Source organism: Mustela nivalis (genome assembly GCF_964662115.1).
Source record: "Mustela nivalis genome assembly, chromosome: 1".
NCBI classification, from domain to species: domain Eukaryota; kingdom Metazoa; phylum Chordata; class Mammalia; order Carnivora; family Mustelidae; genus Mustela; species Mustela nivalis.
In genome coordinates, this window is record NC_139020.1 from 210,526,160 (window position 1) to 210,545,991 (window position 19,832).

General features: G+C 51.5%; 1 protein-coding gene across 7 annotated transcripts in view; it reads left to right on the top strand.

The window, feature by feature from the left end:
* The window catches only part of ARHGEF18 (Rho/Rac guanine nucleotide exchange factor 18), an 81,070-nt gene that overhangs the window by 24,067 nt on the left and 37,171 nt on the right, over positions 1-19,832 (top strand). The window contains exon 1 of one of the 7 annotated variants that reach the window (XM_082732698.1): positions 2,542-2,665. The exons of the other annotated variants lie outside the window; for them this stretch is intronic. The gene's annotated coding sequence lies outside the window, so the exon portion shown is untranslated. Of the gene's footprint in view, positions 1-2,541; positions 2,666-19,832 lie in introns of those variants that run through there. 7 annotated transcript variants of the gene reach the window in all.

Below are 19,832 nucleotides of genomic sequence, written 5' to 3' on the forward strand. Positions count from 1 at the left end.
GTAGCATCCCTTGTCATTGTCATCATCATTCCCCTGGGCTGCTGAGTTAAAGCAAGCAGCTAAATCACAGATCCACAACCCTGGGCTTTGACCGCAGCTCCCAGACTTGTGTAAGAGGCCCGTGGGGCCAGATCAGCTGTGGCTCACTCCCGACAGGCTGAGAGCTGGCACCTCCCAGGTATTGCCGGCTACACGCCTGTCACTACTGGAGGTATTCAAGGCCAGATGTTAGTGTCTGTCCCTTAGAGGAAATAGCCCCACAGTAAATCAAACAGAACAGGCAATGAGTCACACTCTAGGAAATTATGGCAGGTGGGTCACCAGGGCAGAGCTGAGATGCTTTCCCAGAGACCAGCCCCACTGACAGAACACCGTTCCAGCGTTCTTCTTCTTCTTCTTTTAAGATTTGATTTATTTATTTGAGAGAGAGAGCACGCACTCAAGCAGGTAGCGTGGCAAAGGGAGAGGGAGAAGCAGAGCAGCAGACTCCCAGGTGAGCCAGGACAATGGCATCATGACCTGAGCCAAAGACAGACATTTAACTGACTTAGACACCCACGCACCCCTCCAGACAGTCTTATTACTGGCCTTGACCTCTGAGGTTCTTCATGATCTGACCTCCGCCTACCTGTCCACTTTTCCCTTCCACTACTCAGCCACCATGAAGTCTCGTGGCTGCCCACACGCACCTGCACCTTGCTCACTCAGTGCTGTTCCTGGAATCCTTTGGCCACCTAACTCTTACTCACCCTTTAGAACAAAGCCAGGGCCACCTCCCCCAGGAAGCCTGGACTGTGGATGGGGTGACTATATCAGTGTCTGAATGTCTCTTGGGCCAGGTGCTCTCAGCCAAGAGGACATTGGCAATTATCTGGAGGCATTTTTTGTTGTTGTTGTCAGGACAGGGGTACTGCTTGCCTCTAAGTGGATAGAGGACAGGGGTGCTGTTCATCATCCTCCAATACACAGAACAGCACCCATCAACAAGTGACTATCCAGCCCCCGTTGTCAGTGGTGCCAAGACTAAGAAACGCTGCCATAGAGTTACATTCTGTGTCTCCTTAGCTCTTAGCAGAGTCCCGGGCCCATGAGAAGGGCATACTAAATGCACAATGGAAAGAACAAAGAAAGGCAAGAGACACCTCTCCTTGTTGCCAGGCTCCTTCAGAAAACTGGTTTCTACATTTAGGGGAGAACTATGTCAACCTGAAGGTTTCCGTGACCAAGGTAGCTATAGCAGTAAGCATCATGCCGCTTTTCCTGCTTAAAATCTTGGATGGCTCCCCACTGCCTTTGGAATAAAGTCCCAAAGTCATAGGCACTCCGAGAGTGAACATTTACACATCCATCAAGACCTCAAAAGTCTCTGCGTGAGGTTTCTGACCTCTGATGAAGCACGTCCTTACACTTCTGGAAACTCCAATTTCCTGGGCGTGCTCCCTCTCTCGACACTGACAAAATGGACTTAAACTGGAGGCAGGTTCCTGGGGACTCCGCCATCCAGTTTCTGAAGTGAGGGCTCTCGGCCACAGATTGTGGGTGTTTTGAAGTGAGTCTGGCTTGGACAGATCTCGGCCTGGTCGACTTGAATCTGGTGAAAGAGGTGTTTGGCTCCTCATCTGGGCACAGCCCAACTGTCTCACCAGTGGCCAACCCGGATTGGAACAAGCAGCCTCAGAGCTGGCAAATCTGATGGCCCCTGAGGGGGTGGCAGCAATGGGGGGAGGCATCTGGCATGTGGGAAAACACCTGTGTTGGGGGATGGTCTGGCATGTATTTTAGACTCTGAATACCTGTGCCGGGGTATCTGACAGTATCTGTATTAGGGGTATCTAGTATGTGTTTTGGGGGATTATCTAAAGGTTTCCGAGTAGGGTCTCTGATTTGTTTCTATTTGGGGGTATCTGATGGCTCCTGGGTGAAGGCGTCTGGTATTTTGGGGTATTTTGTCATGTTTTTCAGATTCTGAACACTTCAGGGTAACTGACAGATCCAGACGAATGTCCTAATCTGACCTATTCAAGGGTACCGGAAAGCATGTTTTGAGTATCCGATGGCACCCGCCTGGGTGCTAGCATGTGTCAGGGGTATCTGGTACCCACGTTGGGCTGTCTGGGGCCATCTGAGAGGCTTACGGCTCATGTCCCCCAGATTTGTCTAGCTTCCTGTAACCTGCACGGCCCCTTCTTCTAAGGCGACGGGCCTGTTTTCGCCATCGCTTGCACGCTGCCCTCAGACTTCTCGCCCCGGGCTCAATCCCCTTAGCCATGCCCAGGCGCCCGCAGATCCCCCGCTCCAGGCACCCCTGATTCCCTCAAGACGCCCCCCCATCCCCGCGGACTCGCCCCCGAGGATCGCCCTCACCCCCTCCGCAGAGACCCTCCCGGCTAAGTCCACGGGTCCCCCACAAGGCCGGGAGGATCTCTCCTGACCCCTCCCTCAGGGTCAGCCAGAAACAGCCTGCAGTTCCCGGGACCCGCAGACCCGCGGGGCACGCCCCCTTCCGTGCCACGCCCTCTGGTCCGCCCTCGGGGCGGGGACACGCACGCGCAGCTCGCGCGCGCGGCTTCCCGCTTCCGGCCCCGGGCTGCGGGTTGCTGTGGATCCGGGGAGGCCGGGCGGCAGCGGTGGCGGCGGCGAGCGGCCTGCAGGGGACCCGGCCGAGGTGAGGGCAGAGGGGCGGGCCCGAGGAGAACGGAGCTCGGGAGGGAGGCCTCGGGCCCCGGGAAGGCGCCGGCGGGACACGGGGGCGGCCTCTGGTGCGGGACCCCCGGGGCTGCCTCAGCCTCCGGCCGGGCCCCCGTGGACCCTCCGAGCCGGCGGGCGGGTCCTGCAGCTCCGGCTGTCCCTTCAGTGCGTCTGGGCACTGACTGGCGAATGCAGGGGTGCAGACGACGCCCGCCGGCGCCATCCGAATTCCAGCCCTTGGGCGGTGCAGCCTGCCCCGGCGCGGGAGAGGGAGGTCACCGGGCTCGAGGTTCAGGAGCGCCCGGGGCAGGACCGGGGATGTCGTGATAACCGTGAGCAGTAACCAGCGCCGTGGTGCTTGGGCCTCTGCGGAGAACTCACTCCCTGGAGTGGACCCCCTCGGTGCTGGGGAGCTTTGGGGTAACAGCTATAACAGCTATACGGAGCGCGCGTGCTTTGGATCTTCCGTTGCTGGTGCGGGGCAGCTTTCGCTGCAGGGAGAAGCCAGAGGCCCTTGATCCTTGCTTGGTTTGTGGTCGTTGACTTCCCCGTCTTTTTCACCTGTTGCTCTGTTGAGATGGAAGCCCTAGGAGAGATGGCTGGTGCAGAGTGCAAAAAGTTTTGTTGGGAGGGAAAAAAAAAAAAGTTTTCTGTAAGTTGTACCCTGGAAGCGAAGGACACAATTCTCCCCTCCGTTCGCCTCATTCGGGGAGAGTGGCACTCCAGCCAGAAGCCTTAAAGCCCCTTTTTTCTTCTTGTTGGGTAGAGGGAGTTCAGGACACCATGAACAGCCCCATGGCCAAGGGCAATTTGGGATTGATTTTGTAGGTATCTGGGTGAATGATTAATCCTGAAGCTGCGTGGAGTAGTCTCAAGAGCTCAGGCTTGAGTGTCAGATAAGCTCTGGGTTCTGGTCCCTGTTCCACCACATCTTAGCCATATAACCTTGCTAAGCCTCAGTCGCCCCACCTTTAAAATGGGAATAAGGATTGGGTAGAGAGTCCATGAGGTAATATGTCTTAAGTGCATAGCAGAGAGAGTGGCATATAGTGAAGGATCAGTAAATGTTGTATATCCTGTGTCTATGTGCATGCCCCCAGACCTGTATTTTTAGGCTGACATTGCAAATAATAAAGAGTCTGGAAAACTTAAACATCTTGGTGGTTGTTTGGACGGGGTCAGAGTGTACGCCTTATCAGTCGTTTGCTGTCTTATGGGTCAAGCCCTTTGGAGAAAAAGGTTGTTCTAAAGCTAGTAAGAGCATAACGCCAGAAGGCGTAATAAATTCAGTCCTTGTAAACACAATTTGTTTTGGGTTTATGCAGCTTATTTTATTTTAAATGGCATGCATAGAGAAACGGAAAAAGCGATAAAAGCGATCCTTTTCTCTCTCTCTCTCTCTCTTTTTTTTCTCAGTTGACTTGAAAATGCCTCCACTTTGAAAGCTCAAGTGGCACGTACATTGTTTCTGGCATCAGCTGTGTTATAATTTTCATTCTTGTCACACAGTAGCAATTACCACTGGCTGCAGGGCCATTACCCTTGTCACCAGCCCCTGGAACTAGGGCTGTGGTCACCAGCTGTGCCTCCCTGGGTGTTTACCTACCACATGTTCAGCATATTTCTGATCCTTGTGTCAAGGTCTCCTTCGTTCTTCCTCATTCACCCTAGGTCCTGTTTCCATTTCTTCAAATTCCTTCTAAGACTTCCAGAACCTTTTCATCTTGGCTCTCTTAAGTAATTTAAAACTTTACACCTAGGCCAAAGGATTTGTTTCTTTGTTATTTATTAGTTGAGTTCTACTGCACCCCACCCCACCCCCCTGTGCCAAAAGTGGTGGAGAGCTGCTGTGTTTTGAAAACCCTTTTCTCCAGGTGCAAACTAATTCCTCTCACAGCTCTGGAGCTGCCTGTAGGAATTTTCTGGAGGAGGAATGTGACAGATGGGGGGAGGGGGCGAACTGATGAAAATAATGTCCTCAGTGAAAGGGCTCCTGCTGCAGTGCTTAATTTTTGTTTTAAAAATTGCCCTTGAAGGGGCACCTGGGTGGCTCAGAGGGCTAAGCATCTGCCTTCAGCTCAGGTCATGGTCTCAGGGTCCTGGGATCGAGCCCCACATCAGGCTCTCTGCTCAGCAGGGAGCCTGCTTCCCCCTCTCTCTCTGCCTACTTGTGATCTCTCTCTGTCTATCAAGTAAATAAATAGAATCTTTCAAAAAAAAAAAAAAAAAAAACTGCCCTTGAAGTGTAAAATTCAGCTTGCTTCCTTCTCCCCTCTTGTTCTGAGTTAGTTTTCAAGGGAGAATAAAGTTGCACTTGGTTGTGTTCAAAGTAGCAAATACACAAGATAATTTACATCATATTTTGAAAAAAAATGTTGCCAAGATTTAACTAAGAATATACATTGAATACATCGTGGGTGGTTACATTTTAAACTCATGCCACTCCTCTTTTGCCCTTAATATAGCAGCTTTATTGAGCTGTAATTCACGTACCATAAAATTCACCCTTTTAAAGCGTGCCATTCAGTGGATTTTTCACAGAGTTATGCAACTGTCACACTATCTAATTCAGGACATTTTATCATCTGGTGGTTCTCGTGGGTGAGAAAGGCCAAAGAAAGAGGTGGTCTAGGCAGGTGCCCCGTGGCTCCATTGCAGCATTAGACAGAGGGAGGGAAGGACCACATCAAAGTACTTGGCTGGAATCCAGCATGTTCCTGTGCACAAGGACATTTATGTACTGTTTATGGGCCCCTCGGATTTGCCGAGATTACTTTGGCAGAGCGAAATTGACTTGAGGAAGAATAGTATGCGGTGAAGCCATCCACAGTAGCTCCCCAGCCCCACACAATACTGAAATGGATGGTGACTGACCAGACATAATGCAGAGTCAAAAACCAGCATCTGTAGGCATAGGAAGCAGGATAACACCAGGATATGGTGATTGGTGGCCCCTGTGATCTGCAGTGTCCACTTGGAGGCTCCTAATCAAAGAATTTAAAGAGAGATGGGAAGATGGAAAAACTGAGAAACCCCCCCCCCCCATATACTGCCGGAGGGGCTGTATGAGGGGGCAGCCACTGTAGGAAAGCAGTCTGGCAGTTCCTGGAGAAGTTAAACACAGAGTTACCGTATGATCTAGAAATCCCATTTCTAGGTAGATGTCCAAGAGGGATGACTATAGATCCGTACCGAAACTGGCACACAGGTGTTCCCAGGAATGTTATTCGTAGTAGCCATGAAGTGAAAACAACCCAAGTGTCCCATCAGATGAACGGGAAAAGTGAAACGTGCCGCAGCCGTACAGTAGCATTCAGCAGTGACAAGGCGTGACATTCTGATACCTGTTACAACACAGGTGAGCCTTGAAAACGTCGCGCTATGTGCAAGAAGCCAGTCCCAAAAGGCTGATTCCATTTATGTGAAGTATCCAGAACAGGCTGATCTGTGGAGACAAAAAAAAAAAAATAGATTAGCAGTTGTTTGGTCTGGAAAGAGGGGACCAGGGAGTGACAGCCAAGGGATGCAAGGTTGCTTTCAGGGGTGATGAAAATGTTCTAAAATTGTGGTGGTCGATGCACAACCCTGGACACACTAAAAGCCATCGACTCATAACTCTGTAAAAGGGTGAGTAGTATGTATGTGAATTCCAGGTCCGTAAAGCTGTTGCGTAAGAGAGGCAGACAGGGGCGCCTGGGTGGCTGAGTGGATTAAAGCCTCTGCCTTTGGCTCGGGTCATGATCTCAGGGTCCTCGGATCGAGCCCTGCATCAGGCTCTCTGCTCAGCGGGGAGCCTACATCCCTCTCTCTCTCTCTCTGCCTGCCTCTCTGCCTACTTGTGATCTCTGTCAAATAAATAAATAAAATCTTTTTTAAAAGAGACAGAGAGAGGCAGACAGAACACAGGCTGAGAACTAGAAGCACAATGGAAATGGTTATGGGCATGGGACAGAATCGCAAGAAGTGGTTTGAAACTAGGAAGCTAGAAATTCAAGGGGAAATGATAAGAAAATCCGGAAGAAACAGGGAGCACCTCTCCAGCACGAGTGGGAGCCAGGGAGCACTGAGTTGGGTATCTTACAAGCTGACGTGCACCGCGGAGGACTTTATGGCCCTAGCCATCAGTGGGTGGAGGCCAGCTTGGAAAAGGCAGAGGCTGGAGACAGGGAAGTTCTTTGAGAAATGACCTGGGCCTAAACAGGGACCGTGTGGGAAGAGGCCAGACTTTCATCTGTGCAAAGGGGGGGGTGTCAGGGCTTCGATGGCATTGTGGGAGAGAGTGAGGTGTAGGCGACCAGGTAGGTGATGGGCCCTGAGGTCATGGGCTAGCAGGACTCTTCTTACGCAGCAAGGCTGGCCTGAGGCATGTAGGTGCTGCAGTGTGACCAGTTTGGACCTCCCTTGAGTTTATCTTGCCCTGGAGAGGGGGAAGCTGTGTTCCCTGCCCTGTAATCAGGGTCTCTAACCCTGAGCCACCATCCCACCCCCAGCCACATCCACCCCATCCCAAGGCTTCCAGGGTCTAAGCAGTAAAAGTAGCCCTTCATAGACCCTTGGGGGCCCTGAGGTTGGAGTGCTCAGGGATGGAGTGGAGGCTGGGCAGGCTAGCAGTCGCCCGCGGGGGGTGGAGGTACGAGGGAGAGAGGCAGAGGACCTGGCCGCGAAGTGATGCGAAGCCCATCGGAAGAGAAAACAGAGTGACTCTGATGGTAGAGCCATGATCTGGTTAATGTGCTTATGTAACGAGAGGCGGCGCCTTGGGAGTCAGACTCCCGAAAGCCCTTGCAGTTGCAGGGCTCTCCTGTCCGCTCGCAGCGGCCATCAGCCACCCCCCTCCCCGTCCCCCATCCCGGGACTGGGAGCCTGGAGGGAGCGCCATCTGTGTCTCTCCTCTGTGCCATGACTTCTGGCCCACCGCCTCTCCCACCACACAGACGTGACGAAAATATCATAACTGGTGTGGTGGGCAGGACAGTGGCCCGCAGAGATGCTCGCATCCTAACCCCCAAGACTTGCAAACATGTGACTTTCTATGGCAGAGGGGACTTTGCAGATGTGATTGAGGTTTCCGGAGATGGCAGGTGAGCCTGGATTATCCGGGTGAACCCAGTGTCATCCAGAGGGTCCTTGTGAGAGGGAGGTGGGAGGGTCCGGGTCCAGGAAGGAGGTGTGAAGGCGGAAGCCGAGGTCAGAGGTCAGCGTAGGAGATGGCGGGAGGGGCGGGAAGCCCAGGAGGGCCGGTGCCACTAGCAGCTGGAAACAGAGGGGAAACGTGTTCTCCCCTAGAGCCTCCAGGAGATGGCAGCCCTCCCGACCCCGCTCATGCCCTCCAGCCCCACCGGAGAATAGCCTCAGTGTTGTTTTCAGCCACTGTTTGTGGAAATCTGTGACAGCAGCCAGTTGGGAATGCCCACACCCACTTTCCAGTTCCAGTGCTCCAAGGCTCAAATTCTCATTTGACTCAGGACCTGCCCTGCCCCCTACCCTCTCCAGCATTTCCTTCTCCTGTGGAAGTTTCTAGAACTCCATGCTGGCCTCACTCAGGGTTCTGTGTGCCTCCAGCCGGGCCACTCCCATTGCCCCTTCTCTAGACACGTGCGCACAGGGGAGCACCGTGAGCAGAAAGATGGTAGCAGGGAGCTCAGGCCTGCTTCTGTGGTACCACAAAAGCTACTTAGGCCCTTGGATCCTCAGTTTCCTGGCTCTAAAATTACCAGTCTAATAGCATTCCTTGTTTCATAGGGTTGTGGTTACTTGTGAAGGGCTCCGCAGTGTCTGGGTGTGTCCATCCGTTCCTTCAGCACCGGGGACCAGGGACCCGAGTTGCCACAATGAATACAACTTAGCTCTTTTTTTTTTTTTCTTTTTTAATCTGAAAAATATAACTTTGTTAACAAGATGCGGAGTATATGTACAAGTCGATAAAAAGAAATTGTTAAAAAATGGAGCCCCACCACTGTGGGTTGCTCCCAAAGTCTGAAGATTAATTATAAGTCACATCTTGTAAATTAGTGCTTTTAAGTTTGTCATTAGCTCCACCCGGCTTACAGGCAGGAAGCTAAAACCTTCCTTTTGGTGTTTCTCCCTCTTCTAGAATGTCCCAAAAGCCCTGATCAGAGGGGAAGGCCTTCTAGTTTCCCTGCTGTCCACAACTTGGCATTCTGCTGCTGCTTTTTTTAAAAATGGGGCTATTACAATTCACATACCATAGCATTCACCACTTGAATGTGTATGATTCAGTGGCTTTTAATATATTTATATGTACTCCTCACCCCATTCTCTTCACCCCAAAAGGAAACCAAGTAGCCATGAGCAGTCACTCCCCATATCCTGTTCCCAAGCCTCCGGCAGCCATGATTGTGCTTTCCTCCTGAAGATGTTCCAAACTGGGGTAGCTTTCCATTGGTCAAGAAGGTTCCCCTTGTTGATGGGCCAAAAGATAGGGGCTTCTGCGACTCTACAGTGTGTTTGGTTTTGACCATGACCATGAGGAAAACCAACATTTTATGACATTGTGATCTTGTAAGCACATACATACACATACAATCGGATCCAGAGTTTCAGCAAAGAATAAGAATACTCATCTTCCTCACTCAAGATCGTCTCTGGCATTTTCTGTCCTATTTTATTTTGCGGGAAACTGTTTTCCCCAACTCGAGAAGGGGTCACCGTCCTCAGTGTCAGAACAGTGCCTTGGGATCCCAGTGCACCATGCCTTAGGAAGAACGTTTAGCAAAAGAGGGAGCATTTGGCAGTACAATTAATAGCTTGGACTTCTGAGAAGCGTACTAGTTTCTTAGGACTGCTGTAACAAATTGCTACCATCGCAAGTAACTTAAAATAACAAATTCATTCTCTCACCATTCTGGAGGCTAAAAGTCCGAAATCGAGGTATCCGTAACACTGCACTACCTCCAAAGGCTCTAGGGAAGGATCCTGGAAGGCTGCCCGAGGCGTTGGGTCCTTGGCTTGTGGCTGCATTACGCAGGTCTCTGCCTCTGTATTCACTTGATTTTTCTCTCTCTGTTTGTCTCTGTGTCTGTGTCTCTCTGCATCCAGAGCTCCCTCTTGGCCTTGTAAAGATGCCAGTCACTGGATCACCCTTAATCCAGGACGATGTCATCTTGAGATCCCTGAGTTAATGGTATCTGCAAAGACCCTTTTTCTGAATGAGGCCACATTCCGTAGAATTTTGTAGAATTCCGTGAATTCTGAGGGCACCGTATTCACCCAACCGCAGAAGCCTCCTATTTCTAGTGACTCGTAAGGGAGAACAAGTTGACAAGCTGATAGTCTTCATTTCTTAGATTCCTTACAGACATAGTAATTTTCACATTATTTAAAGTGAAATGAAGCATTGGACTTCAGCTCATGCTTGGGAACCCAGCAAGTGAGGAGAGGAAAGCAGAGGAGAACTTAAGAACTAGTTTCTTGCCTGAAAAGCTTCTAAATCTGGTTCCTCTGAGAATACCATTTGCCATATGGTATAAAGAGGTGCCTGGTGCTACCATACACTGAATGTTTGCTTGTTTGCTTGTCTTTATATAATCTGTTCCTTTCCCTCATGCGTTCAAAGACCACCTTCATCAAATACAAAAGTTTATCAATTTAGAGAAGCAAAAATAGTTCCATCTGCTTGGCCTGGCACCTAGCTTACATAAGTACACGAAACTGCTTTCTTCCTGACCTTGAGACGTGAAATAGATTAAAATATATTCACACTCACACCTTTGCAGGACTAGAAGGAATACTAATGAAGGTCTTTGCAAGGTTTTGGAATTTTCCTAGTATAGGAGCTGGTTGCCGACTTGCGTTAACTGTTGTAGCTGGTGTCCTTAGTAGTGACGGGATCTTGAGATGCTCAGAAACCAACTGGGTACCTGTTTCTACCAGCATAGATTGTCTCAGGGCTCTGGAATTCAGTAATGACTTCGCACAGTTAATCCACTCCACTGCTTCCTTTATTCCATTGCCTTCCATGTGTTGGGGATTAAAAATGGGAGCTTCTCGCGCCACATGAGCCCCGCTGGGTGCATTCTGGTTGTTGGAACAGGCCCTCCCTTCCAGAATGAACCAAGCAGAGAAGGTAGACCAGGAATCAGCAGACTTCTCCTGTGAAGAGCCCCACAGTAAATATTTCAGACTTTGCAGACCTCACAGCCTCTGCCGTGGCTACTCCCCAAAGCAGTGCCAGACAACAGGGAAGCAAGTGGGCGTGGCTGTGTTCCAATAAAACTTTATTGACAAAAATAGGTGGCTGGCCCTCAGGCTGGAGCTTGCCCACGGCTGCAGAAGACTCGTGGTTTTTAGCATTCTGTGTCTAGGGCTGTGACTCCGATGTTGTAAATTTGGTGAGGGACGCGGGTGAAGGGGACAGGGCATCCTCTAAGATGTGCATCAGCACTGGGAACCCCTTACGGAGGGTCCTTCTGAGCCTCGACACCCCGCCACCTTTTCAGTTGTCTTTTTTACAGAAATGCAGTGTCCTTGAATAATTGCGCAGGTCACTGAGAGCAGACAGGTTTTTCCTGGCATCACGTGTGCATGTTTTTCTTCCTTGCCTTCTACGTTTAACAGAATGCTTTTTATTTGGTGAAGGGGAAACCCACTGGACGCTGCTAAGTGTTTGATTTCCTCTGCCCTCCTCATAGCCACCTCTGCTAACATTTGCTCTTTATTTTCCAAATAAAAGGTTTATGTAGGGGTGCCTGGGTGGCTCAGATGGTTGGATGTTTGCCTTTGCCTCGGGTCATGATCTCCAGGTCCTGGGATCGAGCCTTGCGCCACACATCACCACCCCCATCCCCATGGCTGAGCCCTCCCCACCAGCTCACATGCTCTCTCTGTATCTTCCTCTGGAATAAATAACTAAGGCTTAAAAATACATAATAGCAATAATAAGGCCAGTTGGGGTTTTCTGGAAGATTTCAGATGTGCAGTAGTGACACCTGAATTAATCTTTTCAAAATCACTTGTTTTCATGAAAACGTTTTTCAGCTGCATCATTTTGATTTCGGTACGGTCCCTTGAATTAACATAAGTGTTTTTTGTTGTTGTTTTTTAAGATTTTATTTATTTATTTGACAGATAGCATAAGTAGGCAGAGAGGCAGGCGGGGTGGGGGAGCGGGGAAGCAGGCTCCCTGCCGAAACAGAGAGCCCGATGCGGGACTGGATCCCAGGATCCTGGGATCACGACCCGAGCCGAAGGCAGCGGCTTAACCCACTGAGCCACCCGGGCACCCTAACATAAGTGTTTTAAAACACCAAGGAGGAAAGCAGGGCTGCCCTTCCTGGCGAGGCCCAGGGGAGTGGCTGGCATTGTCTTGATGGGACCCCTACAGATCAGCATCTGGCCTTGTACCCCGGCCACAAGGCATGGCGTAGGGAATATTCACATGGCATAGGTTTTTCAGGGTTGGAACTGCCGATGGCTGATGCTAAAGGTACTTCCTTCCTGACACCAGAAGTCATGTGAACTTGAGCAAAGGGGAGCGGGTGATTCATGGGACAGGTCCAGGCAGTGCAGGGCATCCGCTCCCCATCCTTAGCTCTGCAGGCTTTCTCCGATCTGTAAGTAACGAAGTGGAACACCAAGTTTCTTTTATTTTAGCAGTCCCCCTCCGGCCCTGAGCTCGCTTCTCTGTCCCTCTGACCAGCTTCGCCCCTCAACGACCCCACACTGAAAAGGTCATTTATACTGGTGTTGATGTCATCCTTTAGGAGTGGTTGTTACTGGTTCTGTCTCGGAAGAATGTTCCAGAGCCACCTGCACCTGGCTGGCCCCTGTGAACTGGTTGAACTTGTTCATCAGAATGAGTCGAAACACCCGATGGAGCAGGTTTTTGTTCCCATATTTCCACTGACCATCCTCGTTAATCGCTAAGGGCGCTTTGAGGAGAGGGCGCGAAAACGCAGCGGCAGGACCCCCTTCCAGACCATGGGGGAGCCCCGCACAGTTCCCTGGGTACCAGTCTGGTACTAGCCAGTCTCCTGATGAGCCTAGTGGGTCCAGTCATGCCGAGAAAGGCCAGCAGTGAAAACGGACAGAAGTTCTTAAGTGGTGCCTTGTGTTTCCCTTCTGTCTTGGGGAAGGCCAGGTTCCTGGGAGAAAATCCAACTCCATGAGGGCCGAGCGGCAGCCGCTCTGAAATTCAGGTCCCCTGCAGGACTAGTTAGATCTTTAAAGACCAAACAAACAGAAAACACGTTAACCATTTTTCAGTGTCTTGTTCAGCAGCGGAAGTGTCTCCTTGTTGGGGTACTGTTCTTTCCACCCCTCTCCAGAACGTGTTTGTCTTCCCCAAACGGAGACCCCACCCACATGGGACACTGGCTTCCGTTCCGTGCCCGTGGCACCTGCAGTCTCCTTCCTGTCCCTCTTGATGGGACTCCTCTAGGGACCTCACAGAAGCAGAGCCTGACCGTGTTTGCGCTCTTGCGTCTGGCTTATTTCATCGAACACAGTGTCCCCAAGACTCACCCGTGTTGGAGCCGGTGGCAGAAAGGTCTTCCTTTTTCAGGCTCAGTCATAGTCTGTCGTATGGATGGGTCCCATTGTGTTTATCCGTTTCCCCGTTGAGGGACACGTGGGGTGTGGGCACCCTGTGGCCACTGGGAATAGTAATGCTGTGAACACGGGTGTGCAAGGATCTGAGTGTCTGCCTTTCATTCTTCGCATCTACACCCAGAAGTGGGATGGCTGACGCTTGCAGTTCTGTCCGACTGTTTGAGGAGCCGCCAAGCTTGTCCACAGCAGCCGCACCATTTTCCCTTCCTACCAGCAGTCCCGGAGGGTTCCAGTTTCTCCACATCCTCATCAACACTGGTCATTCCCCATTTTTAAAAATGATAACATCGCCGTGGGTGTGAAGTGGCTTCTCGCCGTGGTTCTGGGTTGTATTTCCCTAACGATGGTGCTGTTGACCATCTGTCTTCTCGTGTGGCTGTTGAACGCCTCTGTATCTGCTTTGAGTCATGTCTTTTCAAGTCCTCTGCCCACTTTTGTCTCGGGTAGTTTGTTTTCTTCAAGGGTTCTCTCTACTGGTCGCCTCTGACGCCATAGGGTTTTGCCAAGAACTGAAAGCAAGTGTTACGTGCCTACAACCTTTGACAGAGGTGGTGGGAGTCCCAGGCCCAGGCAGGAAGCAGAACTGGCGTGGCGTGGCCTCCCAACCACAGACCAGCCTACTCCTTCCACTGAAGAGTGGGCATTTTTTTTTTTTAGATTTTTATTTATTTATTTGAAAGACAGAGATCACAAGTAGGCAGAGAGGCAGGCAGAGAGTGGGGTGGGGGGAGCAGGCTCCCTGCTGAGCAGAGAGCCTGATGCGGGACTGGATCGCAGGATCCCGAGATCATGTCCTGAGCTGAAGGCAGAGGCTTAACCCACTGAGCCACCCAGGCACCCCAAGAGAGCACGTTTTAAGAGGCATCAGCAGTCATGAGCCCGAGAGCCAGTGTGAACCATTAGGAAGCAGTCGTGACCCGTGAGCCTGGCGTCCTCTTCTAGCGACAGCAACCCGCCCAGCAGACTGGTGAGAGGAGGTGGAAGGTGTGGAAGTGGGGGGGCACCTGATCCAGGCCCCCGTGACATTCTTGGGGTGGGATGAGAAGCGCACAGAGGTGTTACGATAATCCTGAGCTAATCATCCTTTAGCCAGGCTCATAACTAGTTGGATGAAAGTTCCCGAAGGGTGTTAATTAGTGTCCCGGAGTCAACTGAGGGGGACACCGCCCCTGGGTTCCATCCTCTGCTCTGTCCTGACTGGCTGTTTGCTCTGTAATTTAGAAAGATGAAAGATGTAGAAAGTTCAGTTATCAAAGCTGGGGATCGCAGCTAGAGGGGTGGCCTTCCTCCCAGTGTCACGGAGTCAGGGCGTAGAAATCTCAGCACCTGAAAGAACTGGTTGAAGACAGCGAGGTAACGTGAGGAAGGAGAGCCTGTCCGTCTCCGGGCCTGCCTCTGAGTCATCGCTTCCCAGTCTGGCACCCTGGACGTTGGGGGCCAGGGGAGTCTCTATGGGGGGGCCCTCCTGTGCTCACGGGATGTTGAGCAGCATCCCTGGGGCTGACCCACTCAGTGCCAGGAGCTCCCCCAACATCATAACAATCCAGAATATTTGCAGACAATGCCGCATGTTCCCCGGGGCACAGAATGCCCCCTGGTTGAGAACCACCAGTCCAAATAAGCTCCTCCAGAATCAGGACCGAATGACAACCTGGAGAAACAGCTCAGAGATTCCAGTTAAAAGATAATACCAGTTTGAGCAGTGTTTGTGACATAGCACTCCTACCTTCTCCCCAGTCCCACCCCCAGAGGAACTGCTGCAACTAAATTAGGTTGTTCTGGGGGCGCCTGGGTGGCTCAGTGGGTTAAAGCTTCTGCCTTCTGCTCAGGTCATGATCCCAGGGTCCTGGGATTGAGCCCCCCATCGGGCCCTCTGCTCAGTGGGGAACCTGCTTCCTCCTCTCTCTCTGCCTGCCTTTCTGTCTACTTGTGATCTCTAACTGTCAAATAAATAAATAAAATCTTTAAAAAAAAAAATTAGGTTGTTCAAAAGCCAGGACCCTAAGACTGGTTAATTCCAGGTCTCATCCGGTTCCATCCCGGGATCCTGGGATCGCTGGCCCTGGAACCACGCCCACTCCCAGCCTTCTGGTCTTCAGCAGATTTCCCACTTGGTCCTGTCTCACTGTGGTCTGTGGTCGTGTCTCTCTGCAGAGCGCCGTGTTCCAGTGTCCACCTGCTGTCACTGGAGTCCTCAGGGGCAGCTTGGATAAACCCGCACGGAAGTCAGACTTGCCACCTCCCCCGGCTCTGCCCTCCCCAGGGCACCTGCATCGGGTCCCCACACCCTCCTCGCCCATCTCCCTGCATCCGCCAGCATCCCCTTGCAGGTCCCCCACCCCCACCCCAGCCACAGCCTCTACTTCTGGAGGCAAATATGATTGAAGACCCCGTGTATAAACTTGTCCGTGACTGCAGTTTCGAGGATAAAGTGTAAACTGCAAAGGCCCGAGACAGTCCCTTCACGCACAAGGCGTTCCCTCCGTCCTGCTGTTCTTCCCCCTTCGTTTCTCCTCTTTTCTCCCCTGACCTACCCCAGACCCGGTCTCCCTTTGTCCCTTCCTGCAGCAAATATTTATGGAGCACCCTCCCCGCCCCAGGCCTTGTGCCAAGGTTGAATGACAGAGATCCCCACGTGTGTGTGGAGCGTCCTCTCTAAGGACACAAATAGAGTTCACTGTCTGTGGCTTCCGTATTTACGAATTCACCCACTGGCGATGATTTATCCATTACTCCCAAATCAGTACCCCCAGGGCTTTCTTGGGGCTTGGACAACACACAGAGAGGCAAGATATTGGAGTTGCCCAAGGCACTGATTCCCATACGGCCTCTGTCGAGCTCTTTCTGTAAACAAGTGTCCTTTTTCCAGTGTATTTAAATTGCCATGCTTTGTTTATTCTTGTGCTTTTTGTTGGAAAATGGCTCCTGTGCGTGCACTGGGCCAAAGTGCTGTCTAGTGTCCCCAGGCCCAAGAAGGCTGTGATGAGCCTTGTGGAGGAAACAGGTGAATCAGACCAACTTCTTGCAGACACGAGTTAGAGAGTTGTTGGCTGTGTTCGGTGTTTATGATGCAACAACGTAGATGAAATAAGGTCTCTTCCAACCAAAACATAGGGAACACAAGGTTGGGTATTGATGGGCTGACAAAAATACGAGCAGAATCTTCTAGGACCTGAATTCCCTGGAAGCAGGGGCTCAGCCTTTACCAGATCCATGTTGACAGAGCCTTGGGAGCCCTGTCACAAATCCTGAGCGCCCCCTGTGTGGCGGGAGCCATGGCGGGACACGAGGCAGGGAGGGAACAGCCATCCGATCCCGTGGGTTCCGGGGCGTGAGGGGAGGAGATGGAGACCGTGCGCTGTGGGGAGGAGATTCAGAGTTCTTTTGCATTTTCCCCCAAAACTGGTTTCCTCGGGGTCGTTGCCAGCACTAGTGACTGAGAGCCCTCCCACGCTGGGCTTCCTGGCTCCCCTTGCCCTGCACGTCTGCGCTAAGGGTGTGTCTTTCCTCTAACCCCTATCTGTCCCTGTTTGTCCCAGCCTCCCCCCCACCAATGCAACTTTACCCCAACCCGTGGCGTCACATCCCTAGTAAAGGAAATGGCCCGTCCCCAGCCTGTCCTGGGAGCACACCCTTGGCCTTAACCAGAGCCTGCCTTTGGCCTCAGACTCCTGTGCCCCAGGCTTCTCCAGTTCACCATATGCCAAAGCTTTTTTCACTGGATTCGTTATTCCAGGGAGCGCTTGTCTACAGGCTCTGGACCAGCCCGCTGGAGCATAGGTTCGAGTAGGGTGCGAACGAGTCGCACGGGAAGTCTGGGCAGGGCCCTTTTCTCGGGGACAGGCTCTTCAGCCTCCAGCCTGCCCACATGGCAGTGTGCAGAAGGACTGAGCCCCTGAGCCCAGCCCCGGGCCCTAGCTGCAGCTTGTGTGCACTTAGAGGTGATCAATGGACAGAAAAAAGCAGTTATTTTTTAAAATTAATAAGCCTTAACTACTTTATTTAACTTAGTAGATAAATGTACTTGTGTTTGTCAATCTTTTGCTATCCAGCGGCCTTTCCTCTGCGAACGGATACCCATCCCCGTCATCTTTCTTGCTTTAAAGCAGACCTGGAGAGGGGCGCCTGGCTGGCTCAGCAGAGCGCCCACTTTTGATCTCAGGGTTGTAGGCTCGGGCCTCATGTTGGGTGTAGAGATTGCTTAAAACTAAAGTCTTTTTAAAATAAACAAGCCAGACCTTAGCATAGACTTTCCACTCTACTTTGCTTTGAACGAGAATTTCAAGGAAATGGGAAGCCTTCTGAATGCTGACACTTCTGCACGAATGTGGTTGGTTAGCCCTTATCTGGGTGGGTGGGCGGTGTTTAGATCACCTTCTAATCAGATGGTACTTTGGTTTGCTTGTTTTTAAGTGACTTGCTTGTGAGTTTTAGAAACACGAGCTCTCTTGCATTGGTGGTTCAAGAGTTTAAGTAACATTTTATTAAGGAATGTATCTGTAACACCAAGTACTGCTGGCACACACAGCTCTGAAATCTACTAGAAGTGGCTCTGGTTAAGCAAATGTTTGCCGGCGGTCGGTCACGGAGCATCCTGGCCACCTCATTGGCCTCGTCTTGTGTCGTGCACCCGGAGAGAGAAGAGGCCCCAATTGCAGGTGGACCAGTTCAATGAAAGTTGCTTCAGAATGTACCTGTTCGGGGCACCTGTTTGGCTCATCTGGTTAAGTGTCTGATTCATTCTCTCTCTTTAAGATTTTATTCATTTGAGAGAGAGAGAGAGCATGAGTGGGATGGTGGGGAATGGGGAGAAGCAGGCTCCCCGGTTGAGCAGGGAGCCCAACTTGGGGCTCGATCCCAGGACCCTGGGACCATGACCTGAGCCAAAGGCAGACACTCAGCCAACTGAGTTGCCTAGGTGCCCCAAGAATCTGACTCTTGATTTCAGCTCAGGCCATGGTCTTGGGGTCATGGGATCAAGCCCCACATCCGGCTCCGCGCTCAGCAGGGAATCTGCTTAAGATTCTCCCTTCCCGGGGCACCTGGGTGGCTCAGTGGGTTAAGCCTCTGCCTTCAGCTCAGGTCATGATCTCGGGGTTCTGAGATCGAGTTCCGCATCGGGCTCTCTGCTGGGCAGGGAGCCTGCTAACTCCTCTCTCTCTCTCTCTCTCTCTCTCTCTGCTTGCCTCTCTGCCTACTTGTGATCTCTGTCAAATAAATTTTAAAAATCTTTGAAAAAAAAAAGATTCTCTTTTCCTCTCCCTCTACCCCTCCCCCATCTCTAAAATAAATACAATCTTTAAAAAAAAAAAAAAAGAATGTACCTGCAAAATCCTGTTTTTACTAAATATCATTCTTCAGAATCGCTGTCTTCAGCTACTCTCATCTTATTTTCCTTGACTGTTCCGGCTGTTTCTACACATGGATTGGCCCTAAGTAGATAGTCCCAGGTTCCACTGTTACCCTGAATTTTCAGCGACCTTCAGAACTTCCGCACTAGCATCCTGGGGCCGTTTCGGACTAGTAGTGTCCACAGTGAGAGCTTCCATGTTCTTCTTGCCACGGCTCCCTCTCCCTGGCTTCTTCCAGTCCCAGCCCCTGAGGGTGCCACCCAGTGACCCAAACCACATGTCTCAGTCTTCCCAGTGTTCTGCAGCCACCCCACCCTCCCTGCCTGCATTAAGGACATTGTCACCGGCGCGCACACCTACCGGACTGGATCCCTCCCTCGATCATCATTCCTCTGCCTTCTTTCTTTGCTCACCCCTGCCATCACCATCTGGTCTAAGAACGTGAGTCCAATCCTGCTTATCCTTCACTTGAAATCCTCCGTGGTTCCCCATCCCCAAACACCTGACCACGGTGCACCAACGCTCTAGCCCAGCCTGCCTTTTGATCTTCATCTCTGGCCACACTCTTCCCCTCCCCACTCCCATGCCCCCTGCCTGCCGACCCCACACGGACCCCCACCGCCCTCCCCTGGAATAGCCTTGCCTTCCCCCTTCCTCCTAACCACCTCCTACTCATCCTTCAAGACCCAGTGCAGGTGACCCTATAACCTTCCTCCTCCCCTCCACCAGGAAGAATGACTCATCTTCCCCTGTGGGACACTCCTAACTTCCAGTACTAGAAATCTCATAATTGTTTGCTAACGTGTCACCTTCTTGATCATCTGGGTTCCTCAGGGCTGGAGATCTGCCTTACTCACACACCATTATTCCCATGGAAAGAAGTGTTTTATGTTTTCTAAACCAATTCGCAAACTTTTTATCAGTATTATTTGGGGGGGAAACCTAACCCTTTTAGAAGCTGTGACCACCTGGACAGCGCAGGGCTCCACGGGAGGAGCTAAGCCCCAGTTTCCCCACTTCCCAGTGTTCTAGGGTCTCGTGTAGTCCAGTATTGAACCCCATCCCACAGTCTTGTCTGTGTTCAGGAAAAATGTTGTCAGTTTTTCTTTAGTGAGGTGCGTGGATATCAGGGGCAGGCATGAGGAAGCCACCAGTTAGCCCCTTGCCCCATTCCTACTCCTGGGGGTAGATTTATTTCCTCCCTGAATTCTCCCCATATCCCTG